A 15605-nucleotide genomic window follows, 5' to 3' on the forward strand; every position below is an offset into this window, starting at 1 on the left:
ACCCGCCAGCCTTAAGGTTGGCCATTGACAGGTCGGCGGGCGAGCAGCTGATTTTGCTGCGCTCCCGCCTTCCTGAATATTTAAATCGGGCGCGGTGACATCAGGAGTTCCCCCTGATGTCACCGCGCGTCGTTTTACGTGTCAGTTAGCGGGCACGGCCCTGCTCGCTGACTCGTAAAATTCTGCCCCTGGTGTGTCCATGAATTACAAGCGGACTAAAGCTGCCATCATAAGTGGCTGGGAGTTAGTCCCGGATGCGTATTGCCAGCAATTCCGGAATGCTCATAAGAAGCTCACACAAACCTACATCCAGTTTGAACGGCTGAAGCAAATAGCGTTCGACTAATGGGTAAGATCCCTAAAAATCCCACGCATCAATGAGGGGTTGCATGAGCTAATACTGCTGGAGGAATTCAAAAATTGCCCACCCTCCATCCTGCGAATACACTTGGAGGAGCAGAGAAAGTTCACAGTCAGGGATGCCCATTGGCCTGGAAACCGAAGCAGACAATGGAAAGATAAGGGTGATCTAGATTGGAAAGGACCCCACCCAGAAAAGAAAACACAAAAGAGGGAGCAAAAGCCCCCACCCCCCCCTCCCAACATCTCAAAAGGAGAATTTCCAGAGGCTGGTGTTCTCATTTCAACAAAATAGGCCATTCAAATGCTGAAGATTGTGAGGCAAGGCAGTTGGCCGAGAAGTGTTTCACATAAGTAGTCCCACGAAGGATGCCCCAATGGGTAGTGCAGCAGAGCAGGCTACAGAAAGTTTCCCATTGGAGGGCGTGGAACTATGTGTGTCTGAACCAGACAAAGCCTCTAGCATTTGTGCATAAGTCTGCTATATAACTGAACTGAAGTTGGGGAAAGCCATTTGGAATTCCACTGTCAAGTGGCTATTGTATTAATTTGCTGGTTCTGTTTTAAATCTAAAATCTACTTTGGAGTGTTGCCTTAAAGAGGGTGTATACTGGGGGGTCAGGTTAATTAGGAATTTTAGGAGTTATTGTAGTGGTTAATAATTGTCTGTGTGCTTAATCATTTGTATTATTAATAAATATCTTAATTAATCTCTAAAGGTCTTGGTGGACTTATTACTTCTGAATTCAGTGCACACATTGCAAAACCATTGTGATAGTGTGACTAAATTTCCCTTGTGGATTTGTTCCGTCTGGCTCACATCATCTGCCACGTCATAACATACTCAGTCCTTAATGGGTTTTTAGGAAATCATCCAAAATTTCCATACATTAGTTGCACCATTCTTGCTAAAGAAGAATGTCAGTTGTGGTATAGGTGTCGTGTCTTTGGGGATGGTCAGCGCTTGCTGGAACCTAAACCTACCCACTGACCCACCACTCCACCCCCACCCCCGGTCAATGGGAATCAAGAGGAAAACTCTCAGCTGGTTGGAATCATACCTAGCACAAAGGAAGATGGTTGTGGTTGTTGGAGGTCAGTCATCTCAGCTCCAGGACATCACTGCAAGAGTTCCTCAGGGTAGTGTGCTAGGCCCAACTATCTTCAGCTGCTTCTTCAAAGACCTTCCATTCATCATATGGTCAGAAGTGGGGATGTTAACTGATGATTGCACAATGTTCAGCACCATTTGCAGCTCCTCAGCTCCTATGTCCAAATGCAGCAAGGCCTGGGCAATATCCAGGCTTCGGCTGACAAGTGGCAAGTAACATTCATGCCACAAAGTGTCAGGCAGTGACCATCTCCAACAAGAGAGAATCCAAGCATCGTTCAATGGCATTACCATCACTGAATCCTCCTGTTCCATTGACCAGAAGCGGAACTGGACTAGCCATATAAATACTGTGGCTACAAGAGCAGGTCAGAGGCTAGGAATTCTGCGATGAGCAACTCACTTCCTGACTCCCCGAAGCCTGCCCACCACCTACAAGGCACAAGTCAGGAGTGTGATGGAATACTCCCCCACTTGCCTGGATGAGTGCAGCTCCCCTGACACTCAAGAAATTTGACACCGTCCAGGACAAAGCAGCCCGCTTGATTGGCACCACATCCGCCACCTTCAACATTCACTCCCTCCACCATCGACGCACAGTAGTACCATCCAGTGCATCTTGTAGTGTGTACCATCTACAAGATGCACTGGAGGAATTCACCAAGGCTCCTTTGACCGCACCTTCCAAACCCACAACCACTACCATCTAGCAGGACAAGGACAGCAAATAGATGGGGACACCACTCCCTGGAAGTTCCCCTCCAAGCCACTCACCATCCTGATTTGGAAATATATCTCCGTTCCTTCACTGTCGCTGGGTCAAAATTCTGGAACTCCCTTCCTAATAGCACTGTGGGTGTAGCTACACCTCATGGACTGCAGCGGTTCAAGAAGGCTGCTCACCACCACCTTCTCAAGGGCAGTTAGAGATGGGCAATAAATGCTGGCCTAGCCAGCGATGCCCACGTCCTGTGAATGAATAAAAAGACAAACAGCTCCCAGTGTGTAAAACAGAGCTGAGTGTAACTCCACCCTGTATTAGAATGATCAGCTCTTGCAATGCTCCCACAATGACTCCATTTCACTGAGAAACAGTAACCTTTGCAAATGCTCTTTTCAATGTCCAGAACTAGAAAATGCAGTGGGATTTTATCCTTGTGAACGAAACTGCAAAAGCAAAGCAGATTAATTCCCCAACTCTAATTTCAATAAATAATACGAAGCAATTTCTTTTAAAAAAAATTCACATCTCTCTGTAATAGTTTGCAAATAGTGATACCCTCAAAATTCTTGGCAGGATTTTGTTTTAAACAAAGGCCCAAATTGATGTTTTCTGCCTTTTAACTTTCGGTGAGCTAGTCTGACTCGTTCTTCCCACCGACTCTTCACTTACTCGCTCCTTAACACCGTTTTGGAGAGAGGGGGTATCAGTTTCGCTCCCAGTGCAGAGCTGCTGCTTACGTGCATGTATACACACACTCAAACATAAACGCACACATATACACAAACACACACACAAACATATACACACATACTCTCATACACACACGCACTTACATACTCAGACACACTTATACACACACACACACACATACACGCACACACAAACATATACACACACACATACATGCACACTCATATATACACGCACACTTACATACTCTCACATACTGATACATACACACATATACACACATACTCACATGCACACACATACACATACACACACACATATACATACTCACACAAACACTCACATACACAAACATACACACACAGACATATACAAACACTCACATACACACACACACACCCCCATACACACACTTGCTTACACACATAAACACATGCACAAACATACACATGCACACACAAACACAAACATAAACATAGACACATACTCACACACAGATATACACACACATACACACACACCCACAAACACACACTCACATCACACACCCACAAACACACACTCACATACACACACATAGACACACATACACACTCACGTTTACACACACACAATCACATGCATACACACATACACTCACCCACAAACAAACACAAACATAGACACACACACTCACATATACACACACACACACAGACACACAAACATAGACACAGACACAAACATACACACACATACACTCACCCACAAACATAGACACACACACTCACATACACACACACACATAGACACAGACACACACATACACACACAAACAGGCTCCACATCTCCAGCGCGCAGCTGCCTCACAAACACGTCCCTAGTGTGGAGCAAGAGAGCCCGATCATCCCCAGCGCAGAGAGAATAACAAATTCCTCATTCCAGAAGGTGGAAAAACAGGCAATTTGTTCAGCAGCAGCAACCTCAGGCGGAGCTAGGTCATCCTTCTGGTGAAGTGGCCCCAGCTCACGGTAGCCCCAGCTGGGAGTGGCCCCAGCTCAGAGTGGTCCAATTTTACTGTTGCAGTTTTGAACAGGCAAATCACGATTAGGGCCTCAAAAAAGAAGCTGAGTACAGGGCCTTACTAACTGTAAATCCACTTCTGTGACAACATGCCCTAAGTAAGTTACTGAGGCCTGACCAAACTCACTTTTGGCTAAATTCACTACAAGGTTAGCATTGTACAAACTTCAAAATAGTGTTTTTGAAAGGGTTTAGGCTGTTCCCCCAGGTGTTGTTGGATACGAGTGAATCATCAATTTACACCACGCAACTGTGTAGACCAGCCACTGCTTGGTTCATTAACCTCCGAAATGTGGCTGGCTCATTCTTGAAAGCGAATGGTATTACTTTGCACTGGAATAGGCCATCTGGGGTCACGAAAGCTGAGATTTCTTTAGCTTGGGTGGTCATACGGATTTACCAGTACCCTTTCAATAAATTGATTCTGCTGATATACAGGGAGTGGCCCACTCAGTCGATAAGTCTTCAATGCGAGGAACTTTTCGATAGTCAATGTATGTGGAGACGGTGCATTGCGGTAATGTCACTGGACCAGTGATCCAGAGACCCAGCCAAATGCTCTGGGAACATGGGTTCAAATGCTACCATGACAGCTGGTGGAATTTAAATTCAATTAATAAATTAATAATCAAATAAATTAAAAGTCAATTAATAAATTTGGAATTGAAAACTAATCTCAGTAATAGTGACCATGAAACTATCATCGATTGTATTAAAAACCCATCGGGTTCACTAATGTCCTTTAGGGAAGGAAAGCTGCCATCCTTAACCAGTCGGGCCTACATGTGGTTCCAGACCAAGGGCAATGTTGTTGATTCTTAACTGTGCTCTGAAAGGGCAATTAGAGATGGGCAACAAGCACTGGCCTTGTCAGTGACACCAACATCGCATGAAAGAATAAAGAGACCTCTTGGGACCATCTGGTTTAAGGCCTAATATGACAGGGAGAACTCCAGACACTCTGACAAGGTTCTTTATGTCATTTCCCAGAATGTATTGAACTTCCTCTCGAACTCGGGCCAGTTTATCGGGACTCAGCTGATATGGATTCTGTTTTATTGATGGGGTCTCTCCTGCATCCACATCATGAAGGCATGTCCCTGCATACTCAAACTCCCTGAGCAGTTCGGTCATGTCTTCTTCTTTGTGTGCTTGCACACGAGCAGGGGAGAGACCTCATCCTGAGTGAGACACAGCCAGAGTGAGTGTGGGTGTTGGCAATTTGGTGCACAGTGGGAATTCGGTGCAGAGGGGAAGAGGTGCTCTTTGCATTTTTACTTTGCTATCCAACTTCTTAAATCTCCAGAGACCGGTCTTGCCCTGCTGCAGCAGTAGAGGCTACAAGGGAGAGGAGTGACTGGTAAATAGTGGGTAAATTTGGGTAAGTATTTACCACTTTTATCACTTATAGTTTAAGGTTTTTTTGTAGTTTACAGTTTGTATATTTTGTTGTAATGAGGATCAGGAAAGAAGGGCCCTAGAGAAATTGATTTAAAAGGTTTAATTTAAAGGGATAAGTCATGGCAGGAGAGCTCAAACCCATGGTGTGCTCTTCGTGCTCCATGTGGGAAGCCGGGGACATTTCCAGTGCCCGGGACCAGCATGTGAGCAGGAAGGTGTCCAGCTGCAGCTCCTGGAAGCTCGGGTTTCAGAGCTGGAACAGCAGCTGGGGACACTCTGGAGCATCCACAAGCCTGAGAGCATCATGGATAGCACGTTTAGAGAGGTGGTCACACCGCAGCTGAAGGGAATTGAGGAAGGAAGGGAATGGGTGACCACCAGGCAGTCCAAGAGAAACAGGCAGGTAGTTCAGAAGTCCCCTGGGGTCCCGTTCGTAAATTTAGGTATTCCATTTTGGAGGCTGATGAGGGTGCTGGTTCCTCCAGGGAGTGCAGACAGAGCCAAGCTTCTAGCACCACAAGCAGCCTGTCTGTAGAGGAGGGGAGGAAGGGAGTAAGAGCAATAGTAATAGGGGATTCAATAGTCAGGGGAACAGATAGGCGCTACTGTGGCCGTCAACGTGACCCCAGGATGGTGTGTTGCCTCCCTGGTGCCAGGGTCCGGGATGTCACTGAACATCCTGAAGGGGGAGGGTGATAAGGCAGATGTCATGGTACATGGTGTTATCAATGACATAGGTAGTAAAAGGGATGAGGTCTTGCATCAAGAACTCAGGGAGTTAGGCAGCAGACTAAAAAGCAAGACCTCTCGGGTTGTAATCTCTGGATTACTCCCAGTGCCACATGCTAGTGAGCACAGAAATAGGAGAATAGTGCAGATGAATACATGGCTTAAGAGTTGGTGCAGGAGGGAGGGTTTTAGATTCCTGGATCACTGGGACACTTTCGATCGAGTCACCTCTTACTCTTCTAAACTCCAATGGATACAAGCCTAGCCTGTCCAACCTTTCTTCATAAGACACCCCTCCAATTCCTGGTAACTGTCAGGTGAACCTTCTCTGAACTGCTTCTAATGCATTCACATCCTTCCTTAAATAAAGAGACCAATACTGTACACAGTACTCCAGATGTGGTCTCACTAGTGCCCTGTACAACTGAAGCATAACCTCCCTACTTTTGTATTCAATTCTCCTTGCAATAAACAATAATATTCTATTAACTTTCCTAATTACTTGCTCTTCCTGCATACTAGCCCTTTGTGATTCATGCACTAGGACACCCAGATCCCTCTGCATCTCACAGCTCTTCAATCTCTCACTATTTGGATAATATGCTTCTTTTTTATTCTTCCTGCCAAAATGGATAATTTTACACTTTCCCACATTTCCCCATTTGCCAGATCTTTGCCCACTCACTTAACCTATCTATATTCCTTTGTAGCCTCCTTATCTCCTCTTCACAACTTAATTTCCGACCTATCTTTGTGTAATCAGCAAATTTAGCAACCACACCTTTGGTCCATTCATTCAAGTCATTTATACAAATTGTAAACAGTTGAGGCATCAGCACTGGTCCTTGTGCCACAACGCTCGTTACATCTTGCCACCCTGAAAAACACCCATTTATGACTCCCTTCTGTTTCTTCTCAGCTAGCCAACCTGCTATCCATGCCAACATCTTACCCCCTACACCATGAGCTTTTATTTTCTGCAATAACTTTTGATGTGGCACTTTAACAAATACCTTCTGGAAACCTACAGGTTCCCCTTTATCCACAGAACATGTTACTTCCTCAAATAACTCCAATAACTTGGTTAAACATGATTTCCCTTTCACAGAGCCATGTTGACTCTGCCTGATTGCCTTGAATTTTTCTAAGGGCCCTTCTATAACATTTTTAATTGGAGATTTTAACATTTTCCCTATGACAGATGCTAAGCTAACTGGCCTGTAGATTCCTGCTTTCTATCTCCCTCCCTTCTTCAGCAAAGGATTTGCTATTTGCTACTTTCCAATCTCATGGGACCTTCCCCAAATATAGAAACTGTTGTAAAATTAAAACCAACGCATCAACTATCTCACTAGCCACGTCTTTTAAGACCCTAGGATAAAGGCCATCAGGACTCGGGAACTTGTCAGCCCAGAGCTCCAACAATTTGCTAAGCACCACTTCCGTGGTGATTGTAATTTTCCTGAGTTCCTCTCTCCCTTCCATTGCCCGATTTACAGCTATTTCTGGGATGTTACTGGTATCTTCTATTTTGAACAGGGACATGACTGCAGGATGACAAAGACTGATGCAGGACCGAATGTTCTCTTCTGGAGTCAAAGTCCAGTGGCAGAAATCTGAGTGAGCAGGGCGGCTGAAAACGTGGGATCTTGCTCTGTTCCGCTCATTAATTATGCATCCACAAGAAGCACATTGAAGCTCTTAGTGGTGCGGACAGTAGGATGGCTACCCCACCATCACCTCTTGGTTCCAACATCTGGGCGCCATATTCAACAGCACCAGGAGAACCATTCACCCATTGCAGGCCAGGACCTTCGGGTTCCTTAAAATGTCCAGGAAAAGACAGCAATTTTCATTCTCACAGTTCAGCAGTGCCACCCTGGAGATGTTCCTCCAGGCCATGGAGGAAAGATGGGAGGCCCTCTGTCTGAGGGATAGGAGCAGGAGGCCCTCCTGTCTGACAACACCGGCCTGGGAGGAGGTCGCCAGGGAGGTGTGTGCCTGTGGGGTCCACAAAAGCACCACCCTGCAGTGCATAATATGGATGAATGATCTGCTGTGCGCAGCCAAATTAAGTCAAACTTCTACTCACTGAAAACGTACACTCTGATAAGGAAATCAGGTAGTCTAAGGGTTAATGTGCACAGGAATTAATTCAAGGAGGAGATAGACATTTTTAATTAGTAACGGGTTGAAAGGTTATGGGGAGAAGGCGAGAAATTGGAGTTGAGGCCGAAACGAGATCAGCCATGATCGTAATGAATGGTGGGACAGGCTCGAGGGGCTGAATTGCCTACTCCTGCTCCTAATTCTTATGTTCTTATGTTATGTTCTTATGTTCTTAATGCAGGAGAAAAATGCCCATGACAAGCAAGAGAGAGTCAGGGCCAGAGAGAGCAACTTCACTCCATATGAGAGTTGGCAGGAGAGGGCACTGATCGTGCCTGTGTGGAAGGCGAGATCAGCCTCCCCCGACATACATAGCAAAATGCAGACAATGACTGAGGGATCTTTAATGTATGAGCCGGCCTAGTCACCAATTCTCTCTTCTCTCCATTCCAGGTATCAGCAAAAAAGGGGGAGGACCTCATCCTCCTCCAGAGGAAGCCCCAGTCCCCAGGCCACCTCAGAGGAGGAAGATGTTCCTGCACCTGTACAGCCATCATCGTGTCCACCTGCACCCTCCACCAGTGCAGGTACACGCACCTCAGTGGTACGTAGTTCAAGACTAGACTTGGGTTCACAATCTGGTGATCACCTCACAGACAGGGATCCACAGTAGGTGGAGGTAGTGACAGCTGAGATCTCTGGCACTCAGAGGATGATTGGTGTGGCACAGGGATTAGTGCTGGGGCATCAACGTTTTACAATTTATATAAATGACTTGAATGAAAGGGACCCAAGGTGTGGTTGCTCAATTTGCTGATGGCACAAAGACTGCTGGAGACCAATCGCCTGCAGAATCTGAGTCTGATGAAAAGCCTCTGCAGTCAGCCCTAGGACAAATGTTGTAGATGCTTAGAGAGGCAGAGGAACAACAGGTAGGATTGTCAGAGGCCCTCAGCAGAATGAGACGAATGATGGAGGAGTCCGTCTGTGTTCCTTCTGGTGTGTCTCACTCGTGAGCACATGGAAGTCTATTGGAAGGGTGGCGGCTGCCTTGGGGACACAGGTCCAGCACAGTTTCTGCTGCATTTGCACTGGAACCTGCACACCATCACTCTAGCCATGGGGTGTATTCCAACATATGAATTAGGAGCAGGAGTAGGCCACTCAGCTCTTCCAGCTTGATCCGCTAATCAATGAGACCATGGGTGATCTGATTGTAACGTGAACCACCTACCCCCAATGACCTTCCATCCCTATCCCTATTAAGAATCTACCTCCTTCTGCCTTAAAAATATTCAAAGACCCTGCTCCACTGCCTGAGGAAGAGAGTGCCAAAGACTCACTACCCTCTGAGAGAAAACATTTCTCCTCCTCTGTCTTAAATGGCTGACCCCTTATTTTAAAACAGTGACCCTGAGTTCTAGATTCCCCAACGAAAGGAAACATCCTCTCCACATCCACTCTATCAACACCCCTCAGGATCTTATATGATTCAATCAAGTCACCTCTTACTCTTCTAAACTCTAGCAGATACAAGTCTAGCCTGTTCAACCTTTCTTCATAAGACAACCTGCCTATTCGTGGTATTAGTTAAGTAAACCTTCTCCAAACCGCTTCCAATGCAATTACATCCTTCCTTAAATAAGGAGACCAACACAGTACTGCAGAATGCGGTCTCAGCAATGCCCTGACTAACTGAAGCATAACCTCCCTGCTTTTGTATTCAATTCCCCTCGCAATAAATGATAGCTTTCTATTCGCTTTCCTAATTACTTGCTGCACCTACATACCAGCCTTTTTCAATTCATGCAGTAGGACACCCTCTGAATCTCAGAGCCCCACAATCTCTCACCATTTAGATAATATGATTCTTTTTTATTTTTCCTGCCAAAATGAGCAATTTCACACTCTCCCACATTATACTCCATTTGCCAGACCTTTCCCCACTCATTTAATCTATCTATAGTCCTTTGTAACCTCCTTGTGTCTCTTCAAATCTTCCTACCTATCTTTGGTCATCAGTAAATTTAGCAACCACACATTTAGTTCCTTCATCCAAGTCATTCATATAAATTGTAAAAGTTGAGGTTCAGCATTGTCCTTGTGGCACACCACTCGTTACATCGTCAACTGGAAAAATACCTATTTATGCCTACTCTCTGCTTCCACCATACATCGCCCGGTTCCTCTTTATCCACAGCATATATTACTTCTTCAACAAGCTCCTATAAATTGGTTAAGCATGATTTCCCTTTCACAAAACCGTACTGACTCCTCCTGATTGTTTGGAAATAGAGATAATTTAAGTAAGTTATTTTGGTATTTCTCAGGGTTAGGAATGAGTTTTAACTTTAAAGTTTAAGTTTGATCTGTACTTCTGTACCTGTACTAAGAAAGTTCAAATGAAGTTTTAGTTTCACTTTAAAAGGCTGCTTGCATTTCTGATGGGACATTTACGACCCCGATAAAGTGAAAGTAAACACACAAAAGTAAATAGAACAGTGCTGTTGCCTAGCAACAGGGGGCCAGATAGGCAGGTTCCTCCCACAGACACACACACAGAAGAAGAAAGACAGTAGCTTGTTTTAGATGCTGTTTTTCAGTTCAGTTGGTTTGAAGGCAGCTGTGAAGCAGATGCAGCCTAAAAGGGGGCAGATAGCAAGTCCCAAGTTAAGAAAAACCCCAAAAGTCCAGGGGAGTGGAGGAAGAGAAATTCCAAAGAAGACCTTCTAATCAAAGGAAGGACAGGAACCTGGGAAAGGATCCTGTTAAGTGAAGTTAAGAGTGAGGGGCAGAGAGAAAGTTTCCAAGCTTCATACTTAAAGTGAGAATAGCTTGCAAGAAGCAAGAAGGTTCAAAGAGACACCTGAAGGTCTGTAATTCTTTGCTACGAGCATGTGAAGTGGTGGTGTACTGTTGCGACTGAATTGGTGGGAGAGAGTGCATGGAAGACAATTTGAGTGCATGTGGTGACCCAGGGAAGAGGAATATCAGGAGAGTTTGAAACCCTGGAGGTGAACCCTGGTGGAAGGTGTCTGAGAGAAAGTGTTGGTTTGGGAGAAGATTCCAAGGCGAGGTCCTGGAGAATGGAGATTAGAATCCCTAGTGTGAAGGACAGAATTCAAAGAGACTGAAAAAAAACAAAAAAACTGCGGATGCTGGAAATCCAAAACAAAAACAGAATTACCTGGAAAAACTCAGCAGGTCTGGCAGCATCGGCGGAGAAGAAAAGAGTTGACGTTTCGAGTCCTCATGACCCTTCGACAGAACTTGAGTTCGAGTCCAGGAAAGAGCTGAAATATAAGCTGGTTTAAGGTGTGTGTGTGGGGGGCGGAGAGATAGAGAGACAGAGAGGTGGAGGGGGTTGGTGTGGTTGTAGCGACAAACAAGCAGTGATAGAAGCAGATCATCAAAAGATGTCAACAACAATAGTACAATAGAACACATAGGTGTTAAAGTTAAAGTTGGTGATATTATCTAAACGAATGTGCTAATTAAGAATGGATGGTAGGGCACTCAAGGTATAGCTCTAGTGGGTTTTTTTTTATTTTATATAATGGAAATAGGTGGGAAAAGGAAAATCTTTATAATTTATTGGGAAAAAAAAAAGAAGGGGGAAACAGAAAGGGGGTGGGGATGGGGGAGGGGACTCACGACCTAAAGTTGTTGAATTCAATATTCAGTCCGGAAGGCTGTAAAGTCCCTAGTCGGAAGATGAGGTGTTGTTCCTCCAGTTTGCGTTGGGCTTCACTGGAACAATGCAGCAAGCCAAGGACAGACATGTGGGCAAGAGAGCAGGGTGGAGTGTTAAAATGGCAAGCGACAGGGAGGTTTGGGTCATTCTTGCGGACAGACCGCAGGTGTTCTGCAAAGCGGTCGCCCAGTTTACGTTTGGTCTCTCCAATGTAGAGGAGACCACATTGGGAGCAACGAATGCAGTAGACTAAGTTGGGGGAAATGCAAGTGAAATGCTGCTTCACTTGAAAGGAGTGTTTGGGTCCTTGGACGGTGAGGAGAGAGGAAGTGAAGGGGCAGGTGTTGCATCTTTTGCGTGGGCAAGGGGTTGTGCCATAGGAGGGGGTTGAGGAGTAGGGGGTGATGGAGGAGTGGACCAGGGTGTCCCGGAGGGAGCGATCCCTACGGAATGCCGATAAGGGGGGTGAAGGGAAGATGTGTTTGGTAGTGGCATCATGCTGGAGTTGGCGGAAATGGCGGAGGATGATCCTTTGAATGCGGAGGCTGGTGGGGTGATAAGTGAGGACAAGGGGGACCCTATCATGTTTCTGGGAGGGAGGAGAAGGAGTGAGGGCGGATGCGCGGGAGATGGGCCGGACACGGTTGAGGGCCCTGTCAACGACCGTGGGTGGAAAACCTCGGTTAAGGAAGAAGGAGGACATGTCAGAGGAACTGTTTTTGAATGTAGCATCATCGGAACAGATGCGACGGAGGCGAAGGAACTGAGAGAATGGGATGGAGTCCTTACAGGAAGTGGGGTGTGAGGAGCTGTAGTCGAGATAGCTGTGGGTGTCGGTGGGTTTGTAATGGATATTGGTGGACAGTCTATCACCAGAGATTGAGACAGAGAGGTCAAGGAAGGGAAGGGAAGTGTCAGAGATGGACCACGTGAAAATGATGGAGGGGTGGAGATTGGAAGCAAAATTAATAAATTTTTCCAAGTCCTGACGAGAGCATGAAGCAGCACCGAAATAATCATCGATGTACCGGAGAAAGAGTTGTGGAAGGGGGCCGGAGTAGGACTGCAACAAGGAATGTTCCACATACCCCATAAAGAGACAGGCATAGCTGGGGCCCATGCGGGTACCCATAGCCACACCTTTTATTTGGAGGAAGTGAGAGGAGTTGAAGGAGAAATTGTTCAGCGTGAGAACAAGTTCAGCCAGACGGAGGAGAGTAGTGGTGGATGGGGATTGTTCGGGCCTCTGTTCGAGGAAGAAGCTAAGGGCCCTCAGACCATCCTGGTGGGGGATGGAGGTGTAGAGGGATTGGACGTCCATGGTGAAGAGGAAGCGGTAGGGGCCAGGGAGCTGGAAATTGTTGATGTGACGTAAGGTGTCAGAGGAATCACGGATGTAGGTGGGAAGGGACTGGACAAGGGGAGAGAGAAGGGAGTCAAGATAACGAGAAATGAGTTCTGTGGGGCAGGAGCAAGCTGAGACGATCGGTCTACCGGGGCAGTTCTGTTTGTGGATTTTGGGTAGGAGATAGAAGCGGGCCGTCCGAGGTTGGGCAACTATCAGGTTGGAAGCTGTGGGAGGGAGATCCCCAGAGGAGATGAGGTCAGTGACAGTCCTGGAAACAATGGCTTGATGTTCAGTGGTGGGGTCATGGTCCAGGGAGAGGTAGGAGGAAGTGTCTGCGAGTTGACGCTCAGCCTCCGCGTGGTAGAGGTCAGTGCTCCAGACAACAACAGCACCACCCTTGTCAGCGGGTTTGATGACAATGTCAGGGTTGGACCTGAGAGAATGGAGTGCAGTAAGTTCAGAGAGAGACAGGTTAGAATGGGTGAGAGGAGCAGAGAAATTGAGACGACTAATGTCGCGTCGACAGTTCTCAATGAAAAGATCGAGAGAAGGTAAGAATCCAGAGGGAGGGGTCCAGGTGGAGGGAGAATATTGAAGATGGGTAAAAGGATCCGTTGAACTGGGAGAGGACTCCTGCCCAAAGAAGTGAGCCCGGAGACGAAGACGGCGGAAGAAGAGTTCAGTATCATGCCGAGCCCGAAATTCATTGAGGTGAGGGCGTAAGGGTATGAAACTAAGTCCTCTGCTGAGCACTGAACGTTCAGCATCGGAGAGGGGAAGGTCAGGGGGTATAGTGAATACACGGCTGGGGTTGGGATTGGAAGATGGGGTGGGGACGGAGGGACAGGCAGGGGTGGAGGGTCCTAGATGGGTGTTGGTGTCGATGAGTTGTTGGAGCTTGCGTTCCTTAGCACTTGAGAGAAAGAGAAAAAGTTTCTTGTTGAGGCGTCGGATGAGCCGAAGGATAAAATGAAACTGGGGGCACGCGCAGCTTTGAAAAAGGGTACGGCGGTGCTGCTGGAGGGAGAGGTCGAGTGTGTTCATATGGCGGCGCATGGCACTGAGAGTGGATTTCAGAATGTGACGGGAACAGCAGTCCGAGAAACGTTTTATGTCCCGGAGATACCTGTAATCCTGGGTGGGTTCGAAACATGAGGGGTGGAATTTCAGTTGAAATCCATGTGGGGTAAGTCGGAGACGGAGACAGTCACTGAGAAAGGAGATATGGCTGTGAAAGCGGGTTTTAGTAAACACCTTGTCAAACACTAGGAGAGAAATGGAAAGCAATGAAGGTGAACAAGGCAACAGAGAAATCCGGAAATCTTGTCGCAGAGAGGAACAGAACTTCTTCAAGGAGGTAGGCATTTCTTGAAGAGCAGTGGCAGTCAATTAAACACAGAGATAAAAACAAAAAAACTGCGGATGCTGGAAATCCAAAACAAAAACAGAATTACCTGGAAAAACTCAGCAGGTCTGGCAGCATCGGCGGAGAAGAAAAGAGTTGACGTTTCGAGTCCTCATGACCCTTCGACAGAACTTGAGTTCGAGTCCAGGAAAGAGCTGAAATATAAGCTGGTTTAAGGTGTGTGTGTGGGGGGCGGAGAGATAGAGAGACAGAGAGGTGGAGGGGGTTGGTGTGGTTGTAGCGACAAACAAGCAGTGATAGAAGCAGATCATCAAAAGATGTCAACAACAATAGTACAATAGAACACATAGGTGTTAAAGTTAAAGTTGGTGATATTATCTAAACGAATGTGCTAATTAAGAATGGATGGTAGGGCACTCAAGGTATAGCTCTAGTGGGTTTTTTTTTATTTTATATAATGGAAATAGGTGGGAAAAGGAAAATCTTTATAATTTATTGGGAAAAAAAAAGAAGGGGGAAACAGAAAGGGGGTGGGGATGGGGGAGGGGACTCACGACCTAAAGTTGTTGAATTCAATATTCAGTCCGGAAGGCTGTAAAGTCCCTAGTCGGAAGATGAGGTGTTGTTCCTCCAGTTTGCGTTGGGCTTCACTGGAACAATGCAGCAAGCCAAGGACAGACATGTGGGCAAGAGAGCAGGGTGGAGTGTTAAAATGGCAAGCGACAGGGAGGTTTGGGTCATTCTTGCGGACAGACCGCAGGTGTTCTGCAAAGCGGTCGCCCAGTTTACGTTTGGTCTCTCCAATGTAGAGGAGACCACATTGGGAGCAACGAATGCAGTAGACTAAGTTGGGGGAAATGCAAGTGAAATGCTGCTTCACTTGAAAGGAGTGTTTGGGTCCTTGGACGGTGAGGAGAGAGGAAGTGAAGGGGCAGGTGTTGCATCTTTTGCGTGGGCAAGGGGTTGTGCCATAGGAGGGGGTTGAGGAGTAGGGGGTGATGGAGGAGTGGA

This window comes from Carcharodon carcharias, chromosome 1, assembly GCF_017639515.1.
Source record: "Carcharodon carcharias isolate sCarCar2 chromosome 1, sCarCar2.pri, whole genome shotgun sequence".
Taxonomy (NCBI): domain Eukaryota; kingdom Metazoa; phylum Chordata; class Chondrichthyes; order Lamniformes; family Lamnidae; genus Carcharodon; species Carcharodon carcharias.